The sequence below is a fragment of the Mus caroli genome, chromosome 12 (genome assembly GCF_900094665.2).
Source record: "Mus caroli chromosome 12, CAROLI_EIJ_v1.1, whole genome shotgun sequence".
Lineage (NCBI taxonomy): Eukaryota > Metazoa > Chordata > Mammalia > Rodentia > Muridae > Mus > Mus caroli.
Genome location: NC_034581.1, coordinates 74889321 through 74896697, shown reverse-complemented (window position 1 = coordinate 74896697; position 7377 = coordinate 74889321). Strand labels below are relative to the sequence as shown.

At 45.4% G+C, this 7377-nt stretch overlaps 1 protein-coding gene across 3 annotated transcripts in view; it reads right to left on the bottom strand.

The window, feature by feature from the left end:
- Positions 1-3235, bottom strand: part of Exd2 (exonuclease 3'-5' domain containing 2) — a 36407-nt gene extending 33172 nt beyond the window's left edge. For 2 of the 3 annotated variants that reach the window (XM_029484800.1, XM_021179602.2), the window contains exon 1: positions 3050-3149. The gene's annotated coding sequence lies outside the window, so the exon portion shown is untranslated. Of the gene's footprint in view, positions 1-3049 lie in introns of all 3 variants that reach the window. The other variant, XM_021179601.1, reaches the window with a different exon arrangement.
- Positions 3236-7377: the final 4142 nt, after the last annotated feature.

Genomic DNA, 7377 nt, shown 5'->3' with positions numbered 1-7377 from the left:
GAGTTCAAGGCCAGCCTGGTCTACAGAGTGAGTTCCAGGACAGCCAGGGCTACACAGAGAAACCCTGTCTCGGAAAACCAAAAAAAAAAAAAAAAAAAAAAGGAAACAAACTAAACTTGACTAAATAATTTTTCTATATTAAACTTTTTTACTATGCTTTTTAATTTAGATAATTATTAAAACTTTTTAGTTGCTATCTCTTTTATTATCACAATACACATAAATATGTAGTATACATGTATGAAAATGTTATAATAAAATCCATTATTGTATATAATTAATTCAGTTAGCACTTGTATATGGTACATATTCACTTATATGTAGATATTAGTTAAGTCAATGATAACCAAGCTACTGTCCATAGAACCACTAAGATTAGGTATAGAGTTGGGGTATAAGGGGGACAGAGAGCTCTCGTTAGGAAAAGAAAACAGAATAGTTATTGATGGATGAGGTGGGGGCTAGAACAGGAGAATCAAGTGGGAAGAGGTAGGGAATATGGGGGAGACAATTAAAATTAAGGGCCATTTGAGGAAGAGTATGGAAACCAAATACAATAGAAGCTTCCTACAATAAATAAATATATAAAGATGATCTAAATATAATAGCCAAATAATGGGGGAAACAGAGTCCCAGCCAGATACCTTGTCACCAAATGAAACTTCTGGTACTAGGACTGGGTTACACCTAATTGAATTGTTGGCCAAAGACATCTCATCCCCAAACAACTGAGTCAGTTGCCAAGACTATGGGTTGCTCTCCAGAAACTAACTCCAAAGCCCCACTGCTGAACTCACTGAACCTGGAGAAACAAGCTAGCGCCTACGTAGAGCCTTCACCCCTATGGTCTAGTGCCTTTGGTACGGGAAGGAAAGTACTCTACATGCCACCAAAAGAGAAACATCAAGCCAGCCACAAATCCTCTGATCTACAGTGGCGTCCTGCCTCCAAAATATGCTAGGGCAGTGGTGACAACAAAGCTCATGGAGTAACCGACCAACATCTGATCTGACTTAAAGCCTCCTCTCTGAGATGGAACCTATACTCAACATTGCTTGTGGTGACCAACAGCAAGAAACTAGATAATTCAGGGACCTGGGCGAGAACAAATACCACTCTTCATAAAGGGGGAGGCAGTAAAATGACGCCTAATGACATACTGCTATACTCTTAGATCAGTTCAGCCATTATCAGAGTTTTCTCCTGTAGCAGAATGTGAATACTGAGACCCACAGCCAGACACTGTGACTGAGATGGTTTGTATATTCTTGGGCCAGGGAGGGGCACCATTTGGAGGTGTGGCCTTGTTGGAATGGGTGTGTCACTGTGGGTGTGGGCTTAAGATCCTCACCCTAGTTGCCTGGAAGTCAGTCTTCCACTAGCAGCCTGTGGATGAAGACGTAGAACTCTCAGCTCCGCCTGCACCATGCCTGCCTGTATACTGCCATGCCCCCACCTTGATGATAATGGACTGAACCTCTGAACCTGTAAGCCAGCCCCAATTAAATGTTTTTATAAGACTTGCCTTGGTCATGGTGTCTGTTCACAGCAGTAAAACCCTAACTAAGACAGTGACAAACCTCGGAACACTCAGCTCTAAATGTGGTGCCTCCCGTCAAACCCTTCCCTCAGGGCTTAGGGACCTCACACCCACACCCCCAAGAGGAGGTGGAAAGAGTGTAAGAGCCACAAGGGATGAAAGACACTAAAAAACAAGACCCTCTATATGAACTCAACATAGCTCATAGGAACTCATGAGAGGTTGGGGCTTCATGCACAGGGCCCATGCAGGAGTTCAACAGGTCCTCCGCTAAGTTACAGCTTCCAGTTTAGTGTTTTTATGGGATCCCCGAGTATTCAAACAAGCAGGTCTCTGACTCGTATGTCTTCTCTTGGTGTCTTTGCCTTCTGTTTGTCTTGTCCAATTTTGATTTGATGGTTTTGTTTAGCTTATATTTTATTTTGTTCGATTTTATTATAACCCCTTAGAAGCCTGTTTGTTTTCTAATTGAGACAGAAAGGGAGTGGATTCGGATGGGAAGGGAGGTGGGGAGGAACTGGAAGGGGTGGAGGAAGGGGATACCACAGTCGGAATATATTATGTGAAGAGAAAAAGATGTATTTTCAACAAAATAAATCAACAGCACCAGCTGCTTTTCCAGAGGACGCAAATTCAGCTCCTAGCACACTCCCTCCCACCAGGCAGCTCACAAGCGGCTGCAACTCCGGCTCCAGATAACGCACACACATAAACAAAAATAAATCTTGCCGGGTGTGGTGGTACAAGCTTTTAATCCCAGCATTTGGCAGAGGCCAACAGATCCCTGAGTTCCAGGCCAGAAAGGGCTACATAGCGAGAGACCCTCCTCCTCCCCACTACTCCAGTTCTTAAAAAAAAAAAAAAAAAAAAAGTTACTAAAAACAAAACAGTTCTGTGTTTCTAGGGAAAAATTACATAAGGGAATTTGCGTCCAATCGTGTACCAAAGCTTATAAATACTTAAGTTGTCTGAATTTTGATGAACAGATGTCCATTTTTAATAAATAAGATTTAAAGTTCTAGTTTGATCTGCCCCGCGGATGTGAAAAGCCAAAGCCAGAGGTGGTGCCCAACAAATCGGTCGGGCGGCGAGCGATGTGGCCCCGCAGGTACCGAGTGGGGCGGGCCCCCCGAAGCCGGGCGGAACCCCGGTGGGGGCTGCTTTTTAACTGACGAGGTCAGGAAGCCTTGAAGGGTTGGTGAATGCTCCTGACGAGGAGACCGGCGGATGGAAAGGGGCGGCCCGGGAAGGCTTGGGGACCAATGGCGGGACGAGTCCTCCCCGAACCTGAGGGCTCAACCGCCCACACCGAGAGTGAGGGGCCAAGAGGCCGCGCCTCAGGGCGGGGAGAGGGGCAGTGCCAACAACGCCTGGGCACCTCTGCAGCCCAACAGTCGCCCACGCGCAAAGTGGTCCCTTCAGCATCACCACCCTCTCGAGCCACGCTGGAAACCCCTCTGCCCGCCACACAACCCCAGAGAGGACTTTGCCAACCTGAGCTTCCCTTACCTGCGGCCTCCAGCCTCGACCGAACACCTGCGGCACCCCACGCTGACAAGCTGGAACCCCCGCGGCGGTCTGGACGCACCCACCCGGATGCATAAAAGCCGTAGCCACTTCCGGCCCAGTGGCTGGCCAGGAGGATACAACCCCCGTGGTGTGTGCCTATGGGCCGCGCCATTTTGTACGGAAGCCGCTAGGGCAGCGTTTCCTCCCCAGGTTCTCTGTTAAAGGATGGGGAAGGGGGGTTATAATTGCGAAGACTTAATGTCTTCAGAAAAGTAGTGTTTTCTGAGATGCTGCTTCGTCTTTTGGTTTTGGCTTTGAAGGAAGAAGCCTATTGAACTTTCGCTCACAAATGCAACACAAGACATATAATTTTCTCTTTTACCCTGGGTAGCGTTTCTCCACTACATTAATTTTCTTATATTCAAGCGGGAAAATAAGGAAACTGTTTACAGAATGTGCTCTTCATTAGCGTTATATATTATAGCCATTAATCTTCTCTCTCTCTCTCTCTCTCTCTCTCTCTCTCTCTCTCTCTTTCCACCAAGTATATGCCTACATGCCTGAAGATGCCAGAAGAGGGCATTGAGCCGCCTTTGGCAGACAGAGGCAGGCAGTTTTCTGAGTTCGAGGCCAGCCTGGTCTACAAAGTGAGTTCCAGAACAGCCAGGGCTACACAGAGAAACCCTGTCTCGAAAAAAAAAAAAAAAAAAAAAAAAAAAAAAAAGAAAGAAAAAAAAACAAAAGGAAAAAAATTATAGAAAGTGTTGAGCTATTGTGTGGGGGCTGTTAATTGAACCTGGGTCCTCCAGAAGAGCAACTAGTGCTCTTTACTGTTGTCATCTCTCCTGGTCCCTATATCCTCATAACAACCACAATATTGTCTATATATGAAACCATTCAGGATTGATTTTTTTTAAGGGGGTTAAAGCAGGGTGTTGTGTATCACAATCTGGCTCTCAACTCTCAAAATGTAAGCAAAGGTTACCTTAGATTCCTGATCTTCCAGCTTCCATCTCCCAAGTGTTAGGATTACAGGCAGGCTTGGGCCACCACACCCAGTTTATGCAGTGGTGGGGATCTAGACCTCAGGCTACAATGATACATTTGAGGTGAGCCTGGGTTACACGAGACGCTATCTCAAAAAGGAAGGAGTTTTGTTTTGTTTTGTTTATACATTTTCATCTTTTTCTGTCAACTCAAGAAGCTTAGAGGCTAGTTCGAAACATCCACAGTAGCACTTGAGCACACACATGCAATGTGAGAAGTGAGAGGATATCTTTTGAAGATACAGAAATTTGGGGGAAATGCCCATAATAATTTTAGAACTCTATGAAATCCTCTTAGACATGGTGATATTCTCACACACCACACAAAGGGATAAGTCACTGAGCAATCCACAGGTTAAATATGAATTCTCTTTGTTTTGGAGGAAGTCACTAAGGGATTGAGGTGAAGATGACAAGGAGACAAGAAACTCTTAAGACTCTATACAAAGTAAGTGGCACATGCCTATAATCCCAGCACTTTATACAAAGTAAGTGGCACATGCCTATCACCCCAGCACTTTATACAAAGTAAGTGGCACATGCCTATATGCCTATAATCCCAGCACTTTATACAAAGTAAGTGGCACATGCCTATCGCCCCAGCACTTTATACAAAGTAAGTGGTACATGCCTATAGCCCCAGCACTTTATACAAAGTAAGTGGCACATGCCTATCGCCCCAGCACTTTATACAAAGTAAGTGGTTTATGCCTATAGCCCCAGCACTTTATATAAAGTAAATGGTACATGCCTATAACCCCAGAACTTGGGAGGGGGAAGCCTGAAGATCAGAAGTTCAAGGCCATTGGCCATACAAGTAGTGAGTTTGAGACTAGCTTGGCTGACATTAGAGACTTGGTTTTAAAGAAAAAAAGAGAAGGAGGGAGGGAAGAAAGGGAATACAGAAAATCAGAGAAGAATTGGCAAAGAATTTAAAGTTCTTGGAAGGAGAACACATCTATAGAAGAGAGATGTTAAGGAAAAGAGAAAAGTTTTAGGTGTTTGATCTTCCAGAGACAAAGTTCAGTAAAGTCTGTCATTCTGCCCTGCTTTTGTTCTAGTAGATTCTTTGGAGAAGTTGAAATAGATAAAGAACTCCAAATCCAGCTTTGCAAGAAAGCAACACAAGGCTACTTCTGGATCTGCTGGAGCTGGAGGGCAAAGAGTGGCCAGACGACATGTAGCCATAGACATGTAGACCACAGAAGAAATATCACCACCAGAGAGTTAAAGGGGATAGACTGAAGCTGGTGGCAGAGCACAAGCCTGTAATTCCAGCTCTTGGGAGATGGAGGCAAGAAGACCAAGTTCAGCCAGCCTTAGCTATATGAGAGAGGCCCAGTCTAAAACACACACACACACACACACACACACATACACACACACACGGGGTGGGGGAGGAGAGGACAAGTATTGTGGCACATACCTATGATCCCAGCACTGGGTGGGGAGGGGGAGGGGTGCTGAAGCAGAAGTATTACTACAAATTCAAGGCCACTTTGATTTATATATCAAGTTCCAGACCAGCCAGGGCTGCATAAGCAAGACTTTATCCTAACCATGCCCCCACAAAGTGCATTAAATATATAAAACTTCAAGGTGGGGTGACTAGAGAGATGTGAGCTAGATTGTGAGCATTTGCTGCTCTTGCAGAGGATCCCGGTTCGATCTTTGAGCACCCACATGGCAGCTCATAAGCATATGAAACTCCAGTCCTCAAATTCTTCCCTGGCTAGCAAGGCCCACTCCAGTGATGTTCCTGTCTCAACCTCTCCCAGTGCTGGGGTTACAGGTGTAGCCACACAGTGGCTGTGGACTTGCATTCAAGCCCTGGTGTTTTTACAGTAAGGACTCTTAGCCCACTGAGCCACCCCTCCAGCCCAGAGGTCATTGACAAGGGGCTGCTGCTGCTGGATTAACTACGAGACTGGCTTTTTCTATGGTTGATTTGGTTTTCTCTGGCTTGTCTTTAAATGGGCGTGTCAGTAAAATATAAGGATGTTAACTCACTGACCAAGTCCTGACCATGCTGGCTGACTGCTGCAGAGCTTGTGAATCAGAGTTCTACCCTCATACATGGTCTGGGTCGTTGTCTGCTGTAAACTCAGACTTTCCTAGGAAAGGAGATCAAACCACTGATGGTCCAAAAGCCAGAAAACAGGAGGATAATGAGAACCAATTTAGCTAACTTGTCCTCTAAAAAGGGGACAGGCATGAGCAAGTTTGAGACCTGGGAATGGTGGCACCTGCCTTCAAAACCAGCATGTAGAAGACTGAGGCAGGAGGATCAAAAAGTCCCAGACTAGCCAGAAGTAAGACTCTGTTTCGAAACAAAATAAAAACAAAATTCAGTTAGCCTGTGGTAGCACATACCTTTTATCTCGGCACTCTGGAAGCAGAGGCAGGTGTATCTCTGAGTTTGAGGCCAGCCTGGTCCACACAGCAAGTTCCAGAACAGCCAGGGCCACACAGCAAAACTGTGTTTAAGTAGAAACTTCTAGTTCTTAGAAAAGTTAGTTATGCCAAATGATGCTTTGCTGGGGCACACAGGTGAAAGGATGTCTTGCTAAAACAAACACATGAAAGACTTTTTCTGAAGCAGACACACATGAAAGGATGATTGGCTATAGCAGACACGTGAAAGATCTCTTGATGAAGGAGAATAAATATGACCCCACAGACAGTGGGAGATGGGCACTGAGCTTTGGTTTGGTTTGCTCTGCCTTACCATTCTTCGCTAAAGGCACACATGTATTGGTTCACCTTACATAGCATTGTTGAGCTCAACATGTTACAATACTGCTGTTGAGAGAAACACTCCCAAGAACTGCTCGTGAACTTGCCACTTCTGCGGCCTCACCTCGGGGTGGTTGGAGATCCTGGAGGTTTCTTCAGGATTGAACTGCAGCTGCCTGGTGTCTGTTTGCTGAAAGGACTGGACTGGACTGTAGCGGCTGGTTCATGTGTACTGTCTGCCTGCCTGTCTAGAGGACTGGTCTGCAGCTGCAAAGTTGTGTTTGGTGTTTGCTACAGGACTGAACTGCTGCGCAAGATGGAACTCCCCCAAAGAACTATTGTTGAACAGGTACACTTCCCCTGTATCCTAATAACTTTTCTCTTCCACTACCTCTGCTGGATGGTGGACTAAAGGAGAAGTTAAAAGTAGGTTGCAAAAAATTATGCCTACAGGTGGCACCCAATGTGGCTTAGGCATAATGTGTAACTCTGCTTCTAATGTGGTAGAGAAAACTGTAGATTATGAGGGGTTAGCAATGTTACTTA